Source organism: Panthera tigris, chromosome B1, assembly GCF_018350195.1.
Source record: "Panthera tigris isolate Pti1 chromosome B1, P.tigris_Pti1_mat1.1, whole genome shotgun sequence".
NCBI classification, from domain to species: Eukaryota; Metazoa; Chordata; class Mammalia; order Carnivora; family Felidae; genus Panthera; species Panthera tigris.
The window spans coordinates 118973466-118996347 of NC_056663.1; the positions used below are offsets into that span (position 1 = coordinate 118973466).

Below are 22882 nucleotides of genomic sequence, written 5' to 3' on the forward strand. Positions count from 1 at the left end.
AGGGGCGCCTGGGTGGCTCAGTCAGTTGAGCATCTGACTTCAGCTCAGGTCATGATCTCGCAGCCTGCGAGTTCGAGCCCTGCATCGGGCTCTGTGCTGGCAGCTCAAAGCCTAGAGCCTGCTTCTGATTCTGTGTCTCCTTCTCTCTCTGCCCCTTCCTCACTCATGCTCTGTCTCTTTCTCTCTGTCAAAAATAAAAATAAACATTAAAAAAAAAACCTTTAATTAAGATCTCTAACCTGTAGGCACAGGACAAGCTACCCAAGTAAATACAGTCCTCTTGCCAACATCATCCCCATGATTTTTGCACAAATGTGTGGCAAAAGATCACAGTTTTAAAAGCCCAACAGCAGCCCAAGAGATACCCAGGTGGTGATTAAAATATGAACTTTTACAAGCTTTGTAAGATAGTTAAGTTCGCTGTGAAGAGCTGAGGTGATTGTAATCCTACAGTGATGTCAATGTTAATTCATAATTTAAAAATAAAATGTCAAAAGAAACCAAGAATTATTTGGAAAGGATGAATCATTGAGTACTATTTGCATTAATTGTAAAAGCAGGGTTTATTACAAAGTTTTGAAATACCAAATAAGTCTTTGGAACTAAAGGATCAGGAAAGACCAGGGAAAGCCCCTACTGCCCCCCTACTCCCTGAGCCCTTCCTCTCACTTTCCCTTTGCACAGTTCCGTGCTTTTGAGGAAGGACCTTGAAACAGAAAGGAAGATATTGGGTTGACTGGTGAGAAGATGGGCTTAAGCTCTGCATCTCTCCTATAATGGTTGAGGCTTTCAGGAAAATTTTCACACCGTGGAAAGAGAAATAGAAAATGTAACTAGCTAGCAATAAAAACAGCTTCTCCAGGGATTGTGTGTATTTCTCACACGAGAGGCATAATGTTATAACTGGCTATGTTCCGAATATGTGACGAGCGCTACATGAAATGCCTAATGGATTATTTTCTGCACATCTGTGACAATCTCACCACTGACACCAAAGGCCAGCACAAAGAGTTGTTAGTGAAGGCAGCAAGGCCAAGGCCACTTCCTTTCTTATAACTGGAGACATTTTCTAGGATCAGATATATTCACATTTTTTGAGGGCCCACTGTAAGAGAACATACTCTTTTTATTCTATTAGATTTCATAAAAAGAAAAAAACCAAAACTTTTCAAACCCATTGATTTCATGACTGTCTAATGGGTCATAATCTGCAGTCGGAAAAACAGAATTTCAGGTGCCATTCAGAGGATGTGGGTGGGAATCAGAGAGATAGTGTCTCTATTTTTAAGATTATATTCAGCTATAACAGACCCTACTTAGGTGTAATTTTAATAGTTTATCCTGGTATGAGGAAGAATGACAAGAAAAAGAGTGACTTTTCACCATTTTTCTGTTGCATGATAAATTGATATAGAGAAAAGCTATGCTGGAGTTTCTTTCCTTTTTAAAAACATTTTTTTGGTTTATCTATTTTGACAGAGAGAGAGAGAGAGAGAGAGAGAGAGAGCAAGCGGGGGAGGGGCAGAGAAAAAGGGAGAGAGAAATAATCCCAAGTAGGCTCCAAGCTGTCAATTCGGAGCCCAATGTGGGGCTCGAACTCACAAACTGTGAGATCATGACCTGAGCTGAAACCAAGAGTCGGATGCTTAACCAACTGAGCCACCCATGCATGCCTGGAGTTTCTTTCCATAGAGGAATTTTTTGGAGGAAGTGTACTGTAAGACATACACACATGTGTGCTACATTCAATGTGAAACATTCAACTGCGACTATCTTTTGGCTCTGTAATTCCACGTCCAGAAAGTTGTACTAAAGAATTATATGAGTAAGCGTGCAAAAATAAATCAATAAATAAGGACAAGGATATGCATTGCCACACAAAAAAAACTGGAAACAATCTAAATGTCCTTTGATAGCAGATTGTTTAATTACAATTATGCTACATTCACACCTTATATATTATGTAACTGTTAAAAAGAATAATTTGGATCCATATGTAGTGACATGGAGACTATTGCTCCCTAAGTTATACATTCCCATGTTTTAATTTTCTAACTCATTTATTTGATTAGAAATAGACATTTTTAAGAAAAAAAAAGAGAAAAATCAAATGCTGTGCTGAACATGAAGTTTAACTGTGACATCTTTAACAATTAATGACATATAGTGAATAAAACATGAAGTATAAATGAGCGAAAAATTTCTAAGCACTACTGGAACCCTCCTCATAATAAATATAATAGAAAAAAATTAACTTTAAAGGGGCTTTTTATTTACATCTTTCTTGTGAGATATTGGCTTAATGATGATGAAAGAAAAGTTAATGGTGGGTTTGCTTTTCTCAGAATAGCTGATTTTTAAAAAATTTTTTTTTATTTTTTAACGTTTTATTTATTTTTGAGACAGAGAGAGACAGAGCATGAACGGGGGAGGGTCAGAGAGAGAGGGAGACACAGAATCGGAAGCAGGCTCCAGGCTCTGAGCCATCAGCCCAGAGCCCAACGCGGGGCTCGAACTCACGGACCGCGAGATCGTGACCTGGGCCGAAGTCGGACGTTTAACCGACTGAGCCACCCAGGCGCCCCTCAGAATAGCTGATTTTTAAAAGTTTTTGAAAAAAAACAATATTTGCAATCTACTGCATTCAGATTTATATAAACTCATTTTCCATATTTTTCCATGCCTTAATCCATCTTCAGCTCTGGATTGTTTTATTTGAGTGCAATGAGACTATGTGACCAATGCAGAAGTGCTACCTCATAATTACAAACACATTGCGGTTGGAGCCGGTGTGAGGTCCCTGTCACAATGGAATGCCACTCTAACAGAGATGGCAGATACATACACAACATTCAACTAGTAGCTCATGCAAAGCTTATTAACATAGTTAATGGGACATAGTAAATGTTAACCATTTTGTTAGAGCATAATAAATATATGTTTATATTAAATTACAGGAAGGAAGAGTAATAGAGACAGTGAAGGTTTTAGGCATTCTGAGAAGTATCAAATGTCTACGGCCATGCTGCCCCGAACGTACCCTATCTTGTCTGAGAAGAATCAAGTACTTTTCTTTCCTATTCTACATTTATAGGCACACTGCCACATTCCCTCCTTAACCCTATCCTTACCACTGCTGAATAAAATGCTTGCATTTTGCCACTAGGGACATTTGGCAATGTCTGGAGACATCTTTAGCTGTCACACTAGGTGGATGGTCTAGTGTGTAGAGGTTAGAAATGTTGCTAAACATCCCATAATGCAGAGGACAGCCTTTTACAATGAAGAAGCATCTGACCCTCAATGTCAATAATAACAAGAAAGAGAAACCCTGATGAAAGGCATCATATGACTTTGGTTCACATGTAGAAAGAACTAAACTTTATTGATTACCTCCCAGAAATCAGGAATCATAGCTGGTGCTTCACATTTTTCACTTAATTTTCACAATATTCCTGAGAAATAGGGTCCCAGATGAGAAAACTGAGGTTTACAGACAGTAAGTCATTTGCTGAGGTTGACAGAGTAATGCTAGCTAATTTGACTCCACAGACTATGATGTGTTCATTTACCTAAGAGGCAGATGCGATCTTTTTCTTGACCTCTAATTTTATTCATTTTAATACAGCACTTTGCTGCAGGCTTCCTGAATGTTCTGGTTGGAGCTAGTCTACCCATAGCAGAACCCGAAAAGCAGAATAGGACTGTGACAATGCACTCAAGTGAGTTCTTCCTGAGATAATCAAATGTGAAGGTAAAAATGCCAAACAATAATAGCTCAAGCAGTAGTTGCTTTTTAGTTTATTTTGTTTTAAATATCTCCTTTGTTCAATTACAAAGAATAGAAGGAAAATCAAGAGACTCTCTTTCTGAAATATGTCCATAGGAAACACCATAATTCACTAATGACATGATAAAAGTATGTATATCTTTAAAACTAAAGTATACTGAGGGGCGTCTGGGTGGCTCAGTCGGTTGAGCGTCTGACTTCGGCTCAGGTCATGATCTCGCTGCTCGTGAGTTAGAGCCCCACGTCAGACTCTGTGCTGACAGCTTGGAGCCTGGAACCTGCTTTGGATTCTGTGTCTCCCTCTCTCTCTGCCCTCCCCCACTCACACTCTGTCTCTCAAAATAAATAAACATTAAAAAAAACCCCAAAACTAAAGTATATTGAAATATTTCTTGAATGCATTGCTCCCTTCATTAATTTAGTCATTCATTAAAAAAATATTTAGGCTTCTAATGTGTCAGTTACCAAAGACAGCAAAGTATACAAGAGTGCACTCCCAGAGCCTACAGTTGTGGTAGACTGAAAACAATGATCCAACATTCTTTGCAACTCTACCCAACAAAAGGTAAAATCGATTTCTCCATCCCTTGAATCCTGGCAGGCCTGTTACTTGCGTCTGTACAACAGAATGAGAAAGAAGCGTGAGTTTTAAATGCAAGCTTCAATAAGACTTGCCACAACCATTCTTGCTCTCGTGGAACACTGCTGCCAAGGGAACAAGCCTGAGCTTGCCACTGGAGGATGAGAGATCATGTGGGGCAGGGAGGCACAGTCCAGGTTGACGCACCCCTAGAGCAAACAGCATCAGATGAGCAACCAGAAGACTTCAGAGGTCAGCAGAGCCAGCCCAGACCAGATGACCCACAGAGCCCACCAAATTGAGAGAAATAACAAATGTTTGTGTTTTAATTAGCTTTGTGGTAAATTTTTATACAGCAAAAGCCAACTAATGTGACAGTTTAGTAAGCAGAAAGACAAATAAGGAAAACCAATGCAACATGGTAAGTGCCATGGGAAATGGAGGGTGTGTATGGCATGGGTTAGTCATTGTGGTAATTCAGTAATTACATTTTCTTTGTTAGGGTCCTATTCACAACTCCCCCCCCCCCCCCGCCGCCCAAATTTGTACTCATTTTTACTGTATTTGCTTATTCAGTTCCCAACACAAAGGAAACAAGTACATTAGCCAAAAATACTGTGATGTAAACACAAATAAAATTAGTACTGTTAAAACCTACAAAATGTAAATATTAATACATGGCTGCTAGCTTTAAACAGTGATATGATTAAAAAACAAATTATAGTATTTTAAAGGTTTTTTTAAAGTTTATTTATTTTGAGAGAGGGAGAGAGAGAGCGCACAAACTGGGGAGGGGCAAAGAGAAGGAGAGACAGAATCCCAAGAGGGCTCTGCACCACTAGCACAAGAGCCCAACGCGGGGCTCGAAACTAGAGATCATGACCTGAGCTGAGATCAAGAGCCAGATGCTTAACCAACTGCGCCACCCAGGCTCCCCAAAAACGAATTACAATCTTTTAATACTATCAACTCTCTAATATCTAAAATCAAATTAATTATTCCTGCAGCAATGGCCCTGTTCTTGACTTTCCAATTTCTGCCAGTATATCATTGTCTCAGATACGCAGTCACCATTTCCTCCTTTCCTTCTCCTTATCTCACACATAATCAATAACTGATTTCTGCTGATTTCTTCCTTGTGTAATTTCTTGTATCTGCCCCTCCTATCCATTCCCACTGTTGTATCCTACTTGAACTTTCACTGCCTCACTTCTGAATGATAGTAGTAGTCTCCCTATGATTCTCCCTTATTGTGGTGTTTCTTCTTCCTTAAGCACCTTTCATATTATTTCCATATTACTTACAAGATAAAGTCAAAAGCCCTCACTCAGCTTATTATATTACATTAAATCATATTACAAACATCACCTATTACTATGTCCTAACCCAAACCCTTTATTATAGGCAGATTGATCATTCAAAAATGGCTTGCTCATTGCCACCTTGTATTTTGTTTCACAGTAGCCTTGCATCCTGAAATGCCATCTTCCCAACTTAAATATCACCTACTCCTTAAGCCTCTACTCAAATCCGACCTCTGCCCAGAAACTCTGTATTTTCTCTGTAACCTATAGGTATGTTGTCCACATAAGGGCTATCACACTTATGTGTACTGGTGATTTTACCCTTGATAACATACTGTTCTACTGCAATTTAACTATACACACATATATATAATCTTCTTAAGTGGATATAAATGCCTAAAAAGCAGACACGAGGGCTTTACTTCTTTGTATCACCAAATTAGTAATACTAAATACTTTTTAAAAATTAGTATTATATAAATGGTAGAAAATACTGCAATTTCAGATTTGTCAAAATGTGGACTTCAGTCATGTCAGGGTAACAATTACTGAGCTTGCCCTACTCAACTGTAAAACTGTACAAAATACTTGAAGCAATAATGGAAGACACTGGACAAGACACAGCATTGGGCTATACACCACAAGAGAATGGAAACACTTGAGGTGAGCTCCGAATTCACTTAAAAAAAATTTTTTTTTAACTTTTTTTTTTTATTTATTTTGAGAAAGAGAGAGAGAGAGCATGAACAGGGGAGGGTCAGGGAGAGGGAGACACAGAATCTGAAACAGGCTCCAGGCTCTGAGCTGTCAGCACAGAGCCCGACGCGGGGCGTGAACTCATGGACCGTGAGGTCATGACCTGAGCCGAAGTCGGCCGCTTAACCGACTGAGCCACCCAGGCGCCCCCGAATTCACTTTTTGACTGAGTATGTTCCAAACCATGACACAAGGAAGTAGAGTCCAAACAGAACAGCAATCTCTCTGGGCAGAGCATCAGAAATGAGGAATTTCCACAGAAAGAAAGGCTCAGAAATATGCATAGGGGTCACCTCTGGTCAATCAATAAATATTACGCAGTATTAGTGCAGAACCAGACTCTGCAAAGCCTACTGGAAAAAGATAGATGCCAGGGATCTAAAAGCTAAATGGAGGTTCCAGAAGTTTTGAGAACCTATAAGAGACATTGAAGTTCCAATTATCCAGGATGAAGAGATATCACAGAACAATCTGAGGATTCAGGTTTGACCCCAGAAAGATCATGCTATTGGGATAAAGAACATACCCAAGAATAAAGGCTACTCTAAACTCATCTTTTTAAAAACAGGTGATTCACCAGTAAATTTGTTGCCTATTACCAAAAAAAAAAACAAAAAACCCTCAACACTCTTGAAAGGAAGACCAAACTACATACTCTCTACAATGTAGTACCCACAATGGACAATAAAAAAGGACAAAACATATGAAGAAGTAGGAAAATATGACTCAAAAGAAAACAATGACACTAATTGTGGAATTAGCAACCAGTGACTTTAAAACCATTAATAGCAATATGTCCAAAAATATAAAGGAAAAGATGAATATAATATATGGATCAGGAATCCTGGAAGATAAATTGAAATAAAAAAGAAAAAGAACCATGGAAAATTTTATTTACTTAAAAAATTTTTTTTAGTGTTTATTTTTGAGAGAGAGAAAGAGAGACAGAGACAGAGTGCAAGCAGGGGAGAGGCAGAGAAAGGGAGTCACAGAATCCAAAGCAGGCTCCAGGCTCTGAGCTGTCAGCACAGAGCCCGATGTGGGGCTCGAACTCACAAACTGTGAGATCATGACCTGAGCTGAAGTCAGACACTTAACCAACTGAGCCACCCAGGGGCCCTGGAAAATTATAGATCAAAATGGGATTTCACTAGGTGACCTGATCAGCATATTGAAAACTATAGAAGAAAGGATAAATAAACTTTAATAATAGTCAGTAAAAACTATCTAAACTAAAGTACAGAGATAAAAAGCAGAAAGAAATTAAGATACTTTTAGTGACCTATGAGACAGTATCAGGTGGTCTTACATATGCATAATTTAGAGCCCTAGAAAGAGAGAGAAGAAAAAATATTTGAAGAAATGGCCAAGAATTTTCCAAACATGATTTAAAAATAATTTTTTAATTTTATTTATTTATTTTGAGAGAGAGAGAACACAAGCAGGGGAGGGGCAGAGAGAGAGAGGGAAAGAGAGAATCCCAAGCAAGCTCCACACTGTCAGCACCAAGCCTGATGTGGGGCTCAAACTTACAAACTGTGAGATCATGACCTGAGCAGAAATCAAGTCAGATGTTTAAGCGACTGATCCACCCAGTAGCCCTCACAAATATGATTAAAAAAAAAAAAATCAACCCATAGATCCAAGAATCTCAAAGATCCCCATGTTGGATAAACACAAATAAAAACATGCTTAGTCATATCACAACCAAACTGATAAAAAAAAAAAAAACTTAATACAAAAGATGGGGCTTCTGGGTGGCTCAGTTGGTTGCACGTCCAACTCTCGATTTCAGCTCAGGTCATGATCCCAGGGTCGTGGGATCCAGCCCTGAGTCAGGCTCCACGCTGAGCGTGGAGTCTGCCTAAGATTCTATTTTTCTCCCTCTGCCCCTTTACTTTGCTCATATGCTCTCTCTTTCTAAAATAAAATAAAGATATTTTTATTCTATGCTAAAGTAATGCTAAAGAAAACAATACTAAAAGCATCCAAGGACAAGGGAGAATAATGATAAGCATGATGGCTGACTTCTCATCAAAAATGATGGAAGTGCTGAAAGACAAAGTTTAGTGTACAGTTCTATACTCAGCAAAAATACCCTTTAAAAATTAAGGTGAAATTGACATTTTTCAAATAAACAACAGCTGAGAGAATTGCATGATCAGTAGGCCTGCTGCATGTTAAAGAAAGTTTTTCATGCTGAAGGAAAATGATACCAGACAGAAACTTGTATCTACATGAAAGAATGAAAAATGCCAAAGATGATGAAAATGTGTGTAAGTATAAGGCTTTTTTTCATATGCTATTAAAAAAATGCAACATATTTTGGGGTTTATAGCATATGCAGAAGTAAAATGCACAACAAAAATAGCACAGAGGAAGGGAAAAGGACAAATGGAAGTATACCATTGTCAAGTTCTCACACTATATGTAAGAAATTATATGTAAGGAATGTTATTGCATTACTTTATGGTAGATTCAAGGATGCATATTGTAATCCCTAAGGTAACCAGTTTAAAGTATAGCCAATGAAGGAGATGAAATGGAATTTAAAAACTAAACTTGACTGGGGTGCCTGGGAGACTCATTCAGTTGAGCGTCCAACTCTTGATCTCAGCTCAGGTGTTGATCTCAGGGTCATGAGTTCAAGCCCCACATGGGGCTCCATGCTGGGTGTGAAGCCTACTTAAAAATAAATAAACAAGTAAAAACTAAACTTATTCAAAGATGGCCAGAAAAGAGGAAAAAATGAATAAAGAGCAGATGGCACAAACAGTTAATAACTACCAAGATGGCAGCTTGGTAGTTGCCATCTACCAACCAATAATTATTATTATTGCCAACAATAATAACATTAAATGGAAATGAACTAAATGAACCAAAAGAAAGTAAAGATAAGTCAGACTGGACAAAAAAAGCAAGACCCAAGCTTATGCGTTTCATAGGAATTACACTTTAATATAAAAGACTCAAATAGTTTAAAAGTATCAGGATGGAAAGTTATGCCAGTTATACCATGGAAATACTAAACATAAAAAATCAGGGTATACTAAAATATCACATACAGTAGCCCTCAAGAGAAGAAATATTACCAGGGGTGAAGAGAAACATTTCTTAAGAATAAAAGGGTTAATTCATGACAGAGAAATAATGATCTTAATGTGTATGCACATATTAACAGAGTTTCAAAATACAAGAAGCAAAAAGTGGCAGAACTAAAGGAAGAAACAGAAATATCTATAATTATAGTAAAGATTTGTAACACTCCTCTCTCAGTAAATGATGAAACCAAATCAACAGAACATCAGTAAAGATACAGAAAATTTAGAACAACATCATTAATAAAACTGAATGCTTTGATTTTGAAAAGCACTTAGTTCTATGCATTAGAACTGAGAACACTCCACCAATGAGTGTGGAAGACACATTCTTTTCAAGTGTACATGAAACAGTCACAAAGACAGACCATACGCTGGACTGTAAAACAAGACTCAATAAATTGTAAAGAAGTGAAAGCATACAGATAGGTTATCTAAACATAATAAAATTCAATTAGAAACCAATGACAGAAAGATATCTAGAAAATCCTCAAATACATATAATTAAGTCAAGATGCTAAACTGTGGGGGAGAAAAGTACCTCTTAGAATCAATAAACCATAGTAAATATAATCTCTTTCACTCTGTGAGAGAAGCATCTAAATTCTTGCTCTATCATGTCTTCCGTAACCATGGAGGACAGGGATTTTCTTAGAAAGATCAGAATGCATTCCAATGTGTTCCATAAGTATCAAATCTTTGCCTATGCTTGTTTTCTTAATCTAGATGACTGAAATTTATAGGATCAAAAAGATGTTTTAGACATTTTCTAATCATAATTGAGTTCATATATATTAAATGTCAGATTCCATTCTAAGTAAAATTGCTTTTTATTAATAGCATAGTAGGATAAATATGGTGAATGTAAATTTGTATAGCTAGAGAACTTCTCTAAAGATTACAGTATATTAGATAAAACCTTACATGTTATAACTGAAGTCACTCATGAGCTACTGCTGCCTTCCATTTCCATATAAAAACCAATTCAATACATTTACTCAAAGTGTGAGGTCTTTCATTCAGGTGGCATCAGAAAAGGATTTGACTTATTACAGATTTCTTTTCTAAAAATAGAGGATGATGGTGGGGGTAGGGGATGAGGGATGGATAGGTGGAACATAGGGGATTTTTAGGGCAGTGAAAATACTCTTGTATGAAACCATAATGATGGATACATGTCATTATACATTTGCCCAAACCCACAGAACACGGAACACCAAGAATGAACCATATATAAACTATGGACTTTGGGTGCTTGCAATGTGTCAATGTAGGTTCATCCCTTGTAACAAATGTACCACTCTGAAAGGAGATATTGATAATGGGGAGACTCTGCTTGTATAGGAGCAAGGGTATATGGGAAATCCCTTGTACCTTACCCTCAATTTTGCTGTGAACCTTAAACTTCTCTAAAAAAATTAAGTCTTAATTTAAAAAATGGAGTGCAACCAAATTTTAATTTCATGTCTGATCTTCGTCTTATGTGCCATTTTGGAGTATTTGTACTTTCAGGTTGAAAAGGAAATAGACCTCAAGAATTATGAATTAGAGATTAATATTTTGACCAGATATAGAGAAACTGATCAAGTTCTCTTAAATTTGAATATGACAACTTCAGTTTGGACTTCATGTTTAATTTATCCCCAAATGCTGATAAAAGTGCATCTTTTATGTTTTAAATGAAAAGGACTAATTATGTGAACCAGCAACACTTGGTTCTCTGGATGAGGTGACAATTGCCCTGGAGGGAGAAAAGGGTTTCCTTGAAGAAATGAGCACAACAATGACCTTCCAATTACCCACACACAAATGTGATCTGCAAGCATCAAAATCAGGCCTTATACAGGGACCTTTCAGTCCTGGAATCTAGTTATGAAGCCGTTTCCACACTGACCACTCACACAGATAAATCCTTCAGTTTATGCAGATGCCAATGTATAAAGTGAGCAGGAAGAAAAAAGTGAACTACATTCTCCTCCATGTCTGATAAGGTCTGATGTGAATACTCCTTTCTCCCACATCTCTTTGTCAGTGACCTTGACTGTTGGGCAATAAACAAAATATTCACTCAAACTCATAAATGACATATTAATATGAAATGTGATTTGGTTTATATATTTACTAACATATTTTGTTTAGTGATTACAGTCTGAAATGAACTGACCTTAGTTAGGGCTTTTAACTGTACCACAGTTCTTACTTGTGTGAAGCTCATTGTTAGCACCTTGGAGTAATGAATTCATTCAGTCAATTCTCAATTGTATGTGGATGAATTCATACGTGGACTCATGGAATCAACATGCATATAAGCTAAAAGTCATTAATTGAAACCTTTTTTTTTTAAATTTTTTTTTCAACGTTTTTTATTTATTTTTGGGGCAGAGAGAGACAGAGCATGAACGGGGGAGGGGCAGAGAGAGAGGGAGACACAGAATCGGAAACAGGCTCCAGGCTCCGAGCCATCAGCCCAGAGCCTGACGCGGGGCTCGAACTCACGGACCGCGAGATCGTGACCTGGCTGAAGTTGGACGCTTAACCGACTGCGCCACCCAGGCGCCCCAATTGAAACCTTTTAAATGAGAGTGAAGGGTAGGTGTCCTGACCATGAAGGGGCAGAAATAGGGCTTTTGGGATGCTGGTAACGTTCTTTCTAGAGCACCACCTAAGTTAAATGTATTCACTTTGAAGTAAATCATTAAAGCTGTACTCTTATGATTAATGCAATCTTTTAGTCATGTGATTCTCCAATGTTAAAAAGGATGATGTAAGAGAAAATGTTTTAAACTGAAAATACATGATCTAAGCTCCATGAAATTATGGACTTCTGTCTTGTTCAGTATTCCTAGTACCTAGAACCTGGCATATGGAAAGGACCCAACATATATTCAAATGAATTAATGGTTAAAAAAGAAATCCAACTATGTAAGGGCAGAAAAGCTTATATGAAAAAAGCAGATTCCCCTACCCCACATCTCCTCTTCTCCAATCCTGCTTTTCAGAATGACTGGCTTTTTTACATTCTTTTTTTTTTTTTTTTTAATTTTTTTTTTTAACATTTATTTATTTTTGAGACAGAGAGAGACAGAGCATGAACGGGGGAGGGGCAGAGAGAGAGGGAGACACAGAATCAGAAGCAGGCTCCAGGCTCTGAGCTGTCAGCCCAGAGCCCGACGCGGGGCTCGAACTCATGGACGGTGAGATCGTGACCTGAGCTGAAGTCGGACGCTTAACCGACTGAGCCACCCAGGCGCCCCTTTTTTACATTCTTAACTTTCTCTTTTTGGTTTTCCTGGGGTTCTTTTCATATCTCCAAATACTATGTTTATACCTTTTTCCTTAATTTATTGATTTTAGACATTATGTTCTTGTTCTGACAGATGAGGATTGAGCTTACATTACTACCACTCCCCTTTTTCCCTCCTGCAAATAAAGTTATAATCAGTGAGAACTTGAACCCATTCAGAATTAAAATACTGAATTTTATATTCAATTTCTGTATCAAGCTTGCCTTCAATTTCTTTGGAGAAATATGAATGTAAGTTCATAGCAGACATTAATTTATAGTGAAAAGAGGTAACCCCAGAAGCACCTGATGTCAAAAAGAAACTAGACTAAGACCATATATGATAACTCATAATCCAAAAATAAACAGTTCCTCATATTACCATAATGACAATCAATAATAGGGGCACCTGGGTGGCTCAGTCAGCTGGGCATATGATTCTCGATTTTGGGTCAGGTCGTGATCCCAGGGTCATGAGATTGAGCCTCATGTTGGGCTCCATGCTGAGTGTGGAACCTGCTTGAGATTCTCTCTCTTTCCTCTGCCCCTCCCCTGCTCGTGCATGCTCCCTCTCTCTAAGTTAAAAAACAAAGAAAAAATTGTCTTTGTACTTTCTCACATGTATTTTCCTTAAGTTGACCTATCTCAATAAGGCAAGAAAATGTGAAGTCTTCCGAATAATACTATTATATCAAAGAAACAAATAATTTTAGAAGTAGATGGTCATTTAGCCTAACCCTCTCATTTTTTCACAGACAGAAAATGAAACACAGAAAAATTAATTAATTTGCCCAGAGCCACACAGCTTAATCAACAGCTACCTAGTCAGTATCTGCTGACATTCTGTCTAGTTATTTACTTACTCATTTAGCAAACTTATTATGTACATGCAAAGTAACATAAAATCCCTGCCCTCAAGATATTTTCCGTCTAGAAAACATAAGAAGTCAGAACATGGACTGAGAGCACATTATTATGCGGAGATCAGAGAAAATGGATAGAGGATAGAGAGAAAATTGGCGAAGACTGAACCATGCCTGAAGGTTGATTAGTTGGCCAGGAAGGGAAGGGCGCTCCTCACACAGGGAGGGTGCAGGCAGAGACATTCAAAGTGCGAAAACACAGTGGATAGGGAACTGAAAATTGATGTGGATGATTTGAGAAATAGAGGATGGGTGAGGAGCAAGGGTGGGAGGTGAGCTGTGCAGGAATCAGCTTGTGAAGACAACAGAGATTCATTTCAGAAACATAAAGATTGTGACATCATCAGACTTGCACTTTAGAAAGCTGACCTTTATGTTGGAATGAAAGATGGAACAGAAGGAGACAATCAGGAGGCAACGTAAAAATGAAAGCTAGAAATTCAATAAGGAAAGGATGGATTCTGGAGGTGAGCAGGAGGCTGAATTAATAGAACTTGGTGATTGGAAGAGATAAGTATGCATATAGAATAGGTTCCTAGATTTCTGGCATGGGAACCTACTGAATGGGCCATAGTGGGCTAACAAGTGCATTGCTTAATGTGGGGGAAAGGTAGCAATTTGGTGGATGAGGATGACGATAGATTTGATACTGGGATACTGATGGGGGTATCTATGTGAATATACTTAAGAGACTCGGCAATAAAATTATTGTTTCTATGGTTTCCTTGAATGACTGGATTCCTTCAGTTTAACAAGTATTTAGTAATTATAGCACAACTGCTCCCCAAATCACCCATCTATTTCAACACAGGACTGAACTACTCTCAACAACCTGGACTAATTCCTATTTGGCTATTATAGTAGACTTTCTAAGAGAAATGGGATACTTTCCCTGTCCATCATAAAAAAGAACATCAGGGTCAGTGACTCCTAAGGTACTGTTTTAAAATAGTCAGGAAATATTAAATGTTCTAAGGTGTGTTTAAATTTGGTTCGGTGTCTAAAATGGGAAATTCGGTAAACACATGGAAGAAACCATAAAGATATTTTATTAAACGAATGCTATGTTATGGCACGAAAGCAAGGAAATACATTTAATTGCTAAATACCATGCTTTTAACTTTAATTTCCCAGGTGTACTGAGGTTTGCTTAATCACAACTGACTTCTAAAATTTTTTTCAGAATAAGGGGGAAATAACCATTGTTTTCAATTAATCAAAAATAGGATAATCCACAGTGAAATGCCTATTGAAAAGTTCTTTTCAATCTCTCTCTCTTTTCATTATGACCCTCCCCTCCTGATACACAGAATTTATCCTGTTCATATTCAAGTCACAAATAAAATTCAGGACCTAATTTTATAGAGGACTTTCCTGCTAAACATTACTTATGCTTTCATTATTCTTCATTTTGACCAAATTTCTAAGACTCACAGGTTAAACACACACACACACACGTTAAGTATTTAACTTACATCCCTTACTATGTATTAACAGCATAATAAATAGGTAAAATAAATGGTTATGGTATGAGATTGGCTATGTTTTTGGCTCCTGCTAATCTATCTCCAACAAAAAGTATTTTCCCAGTCTTCCTGGTTGGCTTGAAATTAGCATTGTGAATACATTTTTAAAAGTAATCTTTCTACTGTCTAGATTTTATATTAAATTTTAATTTTATATAGACCAGTAGTTTTTTGCATTCCCTTAAGTACTTTCCTCGATATCCAAGAGAATTAAAAACATTAAGTTTAATTTAATTTTTATTCTTTACTTTCTTCATGCTCCTTTCTACCTTAAATTTCCTCTGTATAAAAAACCATTCATACTCCTATCCTTCCACATCACCTTTATTTTAACATTATTTTAGAAAATGTATTTTGAAAATGTATTTAGAAAATGAGGAGGGAGGGGGCAGAGAGAAAGGAAGAGAGGGAGGGAGGAGAGAGAGAATCCTAAGCAGGCTCTGTGCTGACAGGGCAGAGCCGGAGGCAGGGCTCGATCTCACAAACTGTGAGATGGTGACCTGAGCCAAAATCAGGAGTTGGACGCTTAACCAACTGAGCTACCCAGGTGCCTCCTATTTTAACTTTATAAGTCATAAAGGTGCTTGTATTATTTAGACAGCATTATACAAGATGCTATAAATTGTAAGGGATTCTTTTCCTTCAACCTCACTACCATTCTTAGTCCCTGTTAAAAAAAAACCAAAAAACAAAACACTGAAGTTTATAAATCAAGTCTTAATGATCAAACATGAACAAATGGTTAAATCCTAAAAAATAAACCTATACCTAAGTTAAGAACTGCTAGACAAAGAAACTCTTCCAGTATCAATAAAACATGAGTCAGGAATTCATGTTAACGTTAAAAAAAGAGTCATTCTCATCATTCCTAAAATTCTTATCTTGGAAGGCATATTTTCTAAGACAATTAAGTAATTTATTTGCACTCTTTGAATTGCAGGCGTGGGCACAGAACCAATAAATTGGTAGACTGACTATGGACTCTGTCATCACTTTTAATTTTTCTTCTTTCATGCTTGATATATGTTAGAATTGATTTCTGGAGATAAAAGCTGACTTCTGGAGGGAAAGGTATGTCCCGACATTGAAAGACAGTGTAATATGTTCAGTCCAAATCACATGATAAACAATAATGAGTAACAAATAATTTTTATAAACGACTGCCATTTATTATAGCAATCGAATTTTTTTTAATGCTAAACGCTTTCTATAGAGGCGTGCTTAACTTTATGCAGGTTTTGTATTTTTTATAAACAAGAAAATCTCACCTACAAATACTCATACATCAAGAGCCTCAAACCTACAAAAAATCCATAGCTTTATTTTCCAGTATAGAGTGTATGAATTGTCCACAGATTTTTGACTAATAGAGGACAATATTATAGTTTTGTGTTTTTGTTTATGCTTCTCTTCATGCCCAGAAGATGTAGACTGAGACGATTATATAATGCAACACAGTAGAATTCATCCCTCCCACAGAGACTTCTCGCACAGAAGCTACAGGAAAAGTACTTGGATTATTTTATTATTTAAACTAACAAACTCTGCTGCTATTCACTGTGAGTACTTTTGTTTCTTTAAAGTATGTATTCATTTTGAGAGAGACAGAGACAGCGTGAGTGGGGGAGGGGCAGAGAGAGAGAGAGAGAGAGAGAGAGAGAGAGAGGAGAGAGAGAATTCCAAGCAGGCTCTGCGCTGCCAGCACAGAGCCAAATGCAGGGCTTGAAATCACAAACTGTGAGATCATGACCTAAGCCGAAGCCAAGAGTCAGACGCTTAACCAACTGAGCCACCCAGGCACCCAGACTGTGAGTACTTTGTTCAACAATGACAGCTTTACAGTGCACTTGTTATATAAGTAAACATTCAGTTTCTTCCTTCCTTAGTTTGTTGGCAACAGTAAAAATGACTGATTATACATATATTTGTAAATAATTTTTAAAATTAATTTTTAAAGCCTGAATGTATGTTTGTAAGTGTTCAAAGAGAGGTCAGTGTCAAAACCAGAGTTAAGTGGGCAGCAAAGCAGAGTGGACTGAAATCAGCAATTTCCAATAAAATGGTTCTAACTCTCCCTGGGGTCAGGACACCAGGACTGTGAAGTGTTGGCCTGGTGCCCTTTCCTAGTCTGGAGGGTACGTTTCATAAATACTGTCTCATACAAAATACCTGATTAGATTTAGAGTTTCAAGGACAGTTTTCTGAAAATGCTACAAGAGAAAAATAATCAACAAAACCCTGACACAATGAGGTCCTGGGTTTTACAGTTTTGCAAAATCATTAAAGTATTAAAGTGGAAAATACAGTAAACCTTGCTAACTGCCTCCTCATTCTTAAGGTTTTCCAGCTAGTAACTTTCCCCACCCCCAATTTTTTATATGCGGTAAGTATTTAATTCTGGATAGCTTAACACATTTTTTTACTTTTTAATTGATTAATTTCAATAGGCCTTAACAATCTCTGGATTACAAAGCAGTGTGTATAGCATTGTTTCTTTTTTTGGAGATACTAATATTGAAATTACAGTTTCAGTGGAGCTCAGAGAAATTCTAGAGTAGCCAAAAAGTTACATTTTTTACATGTATAAGCATCTTTTATCATTTCAATTACTTTATTACCTTGTTTCAGAAGTGCCTTTAAAATTTGGAAACTAAAAGCCATTTTTCCCCCAGTTCATAGACTCATCTTTCAGAATGAAATGCTTTCCTTTTGGAAGGCACTGGATACTTTTTAACAAATTATTTGTTCTAGTAAATTTCAAGTGCTCCTTAGATAAGAATATAGTATTTAGGAAGCAAGAATTAGTTTTGGGGTTCTTTCTTCCCAGAAGATAAGGCAAAATAGTGCAATTTTTGTTCCTTGCAGAAAACAGTTGCCCTACTTTTGAACAAAACAAAATAAAACTTATGTCATTCATTCACTAAAAAATTGTTATGGATTACCTACTATGTGCCAACAAGCACAATGCTGAATGCCGGATAGGCCTTTGTCAGTATAAATTAGATATGTTTTCTTTTCAGCTGGAACTATAGGATTTTGATTCTTTCAGATAGCTCTTTTCCTGCCTATTATTTTTTCCTTTCTATTCTTTTTAAAAAAATAATTAGCCTCTTAATAAGCCATACAGAATCTTACTTTCTTCTTTAAAGCTCCACCAGTCAGAATCTCTTTTCACCATTTAAAGAAATGGAGTCTATAAATAGTTTGAACTTATTAATATCTATTGAAAGTATGGGCCAGAATAAAACCTGGTTATAAGATTTTTGACCTAATGGTGAACTATAAATAAAAAGTAATAAGCCAGTCTGTAACGGGGAATTAAACTATCCATTTCATTATTCTAATTGCAAAAATAGGCAACAAATTAAAGGAGATGAAACTTGTACTACTAATAATTAAATCTATTAGTTATTACAGAAAAATGAGGAGAATAATTGATTTCTTTTTAAAATTTAAAATACAATGATATTTTTATGAATAATACTCTAAACAAATATTTTCATTCATACTTTACTCTTGAGGATTCTATAATCTTGAACAAATCACATCTTTTATTACTTTTGTGTAAAACTGTTAGGCTTTAAATTATTTGTAGTGAAGCAATCAAATACTATTTCACAAGTTATTTTCTAAACAATTAGCTGATTTTCAAGGGAAGGTCTATCAGCCTCAGCTGAAATATGAAAGACAGGACATTAATTTGCACCCAGGAACACCCTCTCTTAATACAGCAGAGACCAAAAGTATAAAGCAAGTTTATCATCATGGAAAGAATGGTATTTTTTTTTTTTCATTTAAGAGTGAGGCACTAGATACTCATTAATGAAATATTACAAAGACAGGAGTCTCAGTTATGTTACTCTATTAACTCTACCAAACTATGTGGTTTCAAATATTAATCTCTATTGTTTAAAACAAAGGTCAAGGAGCCAAACTAACCTGTAGAACTGTGCCACAAGTCCAAACATTCCTTCCTAAGACTGAATGCCTCTAGTTCTTAAAAATCCTCAAGGTCTCCTAAGGAGTGACATGGTCAACTCATTGGGGTTCTAAGGAGTGACAGGGTCAACTCGTTGGGGTTCTAAGGAGTGACAGGGTCAATTCATACGGGTGCATATGCTTCTGATGGTTTACCTGCTCACCTCTGAGACAACTACAGGTGAGTTCAGTTATTTGTGGGAGGTGCAAGAGTGCGAATGAGAATCAATTCTCAGGAAGCAGCATAAATTGCTTCAGTGTGGTCTACTGGTCTCCAAGAAGCAGTTGTCAATTAGCTCTGACCAGACATAAATGTAGACGTAGAGGAGAACGTTTCAAAATGTCCTCTAACACTAAATTTCTTTTTTTCCTTCTCTTCCTTCTTCTGTTCTTACAACGTAGAACAATCACGCCACCATAGATGATTCATACTATAAACAGAAAACCAATCAATCTCCGTACTAAAAGAAAATTTATGAGAAATTTTGTATAGCCATTGATTCTAACACATCCATTCCTGCTAATGTGACTCCTGTTCAATCTGAAGTCTTGAAGAGCGTAATGTGAATGTTTATTCTGTTGGTTAAACTATTCTGCATTTCCAGATACACTTTATACTGCAGTTATCTCTATGCTCAGAACAGCACATCTACGAAGAAGTTCTGATGAAGAAAAAGATGATATTTTGACTACTTTATCAAAAATCCATACAAAACTCATATTTTTCAAACTTATTATTTTAAAACATCAATACTGTTCTGACTTCTCCCGAGTTCAAACTAATTGAAGGTTATGAAGTAACCACTTCCCCCCAGAAGCCAGAACTTTCACCTCTTCTGAACAGGGGGAATACCTCTCATAAATTAGGTAAAAAATAAGATCTTGCTGATTGAATGATAGTCCAAGATTCCAGCAGCCTGTGATTTCTTATCTAGATCTTCTATCTACCACAATGAGCCATCCCTGAAAGTCAAGGCAGTAATTTCATCAATTATCTGAAAGTTTGAAAGCAGTAGTAAAAACAACCTGCCTAAATACCAGTTTCTTAAACCAGCCTCAGTTTGTTCCAAGGAACATGACAAGAGAAATACGAGAAATATGATCACTAAACCTAAAATTCTGCGTATTTCAGACTGAGCGTTTACCATCGGCAACTCAGTCATCACAGATGGGCTTAAGAGGCAGAAGTAAGAAGGAAGTACAAAGATCAAAGCAGTGCTTACAAAGGGGAAGGACTATTTTTGTATACATACTCCAGTATTTACTAACTCGATTTGAAAAACAGGGTGTTTATTCAGCCCATCTGAATGACAACTGCTGAACATTAGATCAAACTGAAATTTGAAAACAAAGACAACAGATTTTCAAACCCTAATTTTCAAACCCACCAAGCCCTAATTGGATTATAGCATTTCCTTTAAAAAGTCTTTCAAACACATTAGAAGTGATTTACTATTCACAGCAAGCAGTATTTCAGTGCCAGCATTAAATCTACACATAATGAGCCTTTCTTTGTGTTCACATTTGTCCAGTAGGCTGTGGCCCAGGAAGACATTTTATCTAAACAAGCTCCAGAGGGCATTGAGGAGTTGCAGGTATATTAATATGGATGAATAGTTTCAGGAGATTTCATGTTTCCGTTTATGATACATGTTTAGCTCCCCTTAGCAATTTAATTACACGATAAATGTAAAATGCTACAGGAAACAAATCTTTGTATTTCCTGTCTTCCCAAGTTCATAAGCTCAAAAAATACTTTGCTTCAAATTATTTACATAATTTCTTTACTGCATCAAACAGTAAAAGGATTCACCTCTAGAAAGCATAATATTAAAATTAGGAAAACAACATACTTCAGCTAAGAACTTTATTTTAATCAAGATTCCCTTTTAGTTTTAACAAACACTATGCAATTTAAATTACTCAAGAATATTCAATTGAGATGCTTTGCTATAAAAAAATAAGCACTGAACATCTTAATCCCAAGCTTCAGGGTTTACCAAAGATCACCAGTTGACAGAACATTTGTATGCCAGAGTTATTAAATGTTTTAGTAATACTATAGTCATTTTCTCAGATTATGGGCTTTATAACAATATCTTTAAGTTAAATATAGTTATTTAATAAGCTGCAGTGCTGAAACACCCTACTTAACAAAGTCCATGAAAATGTCTTAAATCTTGATAATCAAATACTGTGTCATCAAGTCCCATTTAGGTTTCACTACAGACCAATAAATCAGGGCAAACATCTCCATTGGTATCTATTTGTGAAGACTATAGGAAAACTTGTGTTTAGGATAGGCTTTGTTTATATCATCATTCTTGTTTTGGAGGTCATGCACGACACCCGGTGCTCCGGTGCCGGTGCCGATGTCAAAGTGTTTTACATAATCGGTGTCTAAAAAGTGCTCTAAGTAGGTAATTTCTTTTCTCAGACGCCAGGCCCTGTAGGGTCAGTACCAGGGCCTCCTTATTTTTTGAAAAGTAAGGTACAGATTCTATAGTAGGTGAATATATTATGTCCTGGTTGGGGTGTGCGTGTGAAGCAGAGGCTTCTTTTTGAAGTAGGGGATGAAGGAATAAGGCTGTTTTATTCAATTGGGGGGGGGGGGTGCTGGGGAGGGCTTTCCCAGTCAAGAGGACTGACATACACTTCTGCTTTCATTTCATGGACCGCCCTTAGGTGAAATCTGGTTCAGCACTGCACCAACCACCTTCCCCTCTCCAAAGCGCACCTCAACCCCCAAGCCACCCGCCAAGGAGGGGGTAGGGGTGGGGGTGATGATTTTAAAAAAGTTTGCAAGAGTTCCCCCCTGCTTCCCGTTCCCGCCCGGCGCTGGGACGCGGGGAGACAGGGCGGCCCGGGCAGCCGCGGCCCTCTGGCCAGCCGGCCCCTGCGAAGTCCAGATGTGCCTTTCGCCCCTGTCGCCAATCCCATGTGCCTCTCAACTCCTGTCAACCTGGTCCTGCGTCCGGTCTAGCCCAGCGGTTAGCGCAGGAATGAGGAAGTCTGAGCAGGTCTAGGGGGTGCGGGGCGGGTAGGTGGCGGGACTCGGGCCACACGTCCCCGGCGTGGCCCCCACTTGCCCGAGTTCGGCTTACCCTGGTGGCGAGTCCGCGCTCGGCCTCCCTGCGCCTGTGGGCTCCCCTCCCGGGAGGCGAGGGCCTGCGGGCTGGGGAAGGAAGAGGCGGCGGCCGGCCGGGGCCGGAGCGGGTCCCGTGCGGGGCGGGTCGGGTCCGGGCGAGCGGGCGCGCGGTCTCGCCGGGCCGGGCCACAGTCAGCGCCGCGCCATGTCCGCAGCGCGGGCGGAGGCAAGCGCAGGGCGCGCGGTGGCCGGGCCGCGGCGGTGCCGCCTTCCCGGCCGCGGCGGCTCCGGCCTGGGCTGCGCTGGGGCTCTCGGAGCGGGGCCGGCGGCGGGGCGCAGGCCGAGGGCGGCGGCGGCGGCGAGAGGCCCGATCGACGGGAAGGGCAGGGGAAGCTGTCAGCGCGTCGCCGGGCCGCTCCGGTGGCGAAACCTCCTCTTCCTGCCCCGGCTCGCTGGTGCACTTCTCTCTCTTTCTCTCTCGCTCACTCTCTCACTTCCTGGCTGGAAATTCCCACTGACGTCGAGAGAGAAGACAGACAGACGGACACCCGCGCGC

At 38.4% G+C, this 22882-nt stretch overlaps 1 protein-coding gene across 2 annotated transcripts in view; it reads right to left on the reverse strand.

The window, feature by feature from the left end:
• Window positions 1-22436, reverse strand: part of NFKB1 (nuclear factor kappa B subunit 1) — a 119237-nt gene extending 96801 nt beyond the window's left edge. For both annotated transcript variants that reach the window (XM_007080953.3, XM_007080952.3), the window contains exon 1: window positions 22343-22436. The gene's annotated coding sequence lies outside the window, so the exon portion shown is untranslated. The remainder of the gene's footprint in view (window positions 1-22342) is intronic.
• Between the last annotated feature and the right edge of the window lie 446 nt (window positions 22437-22882).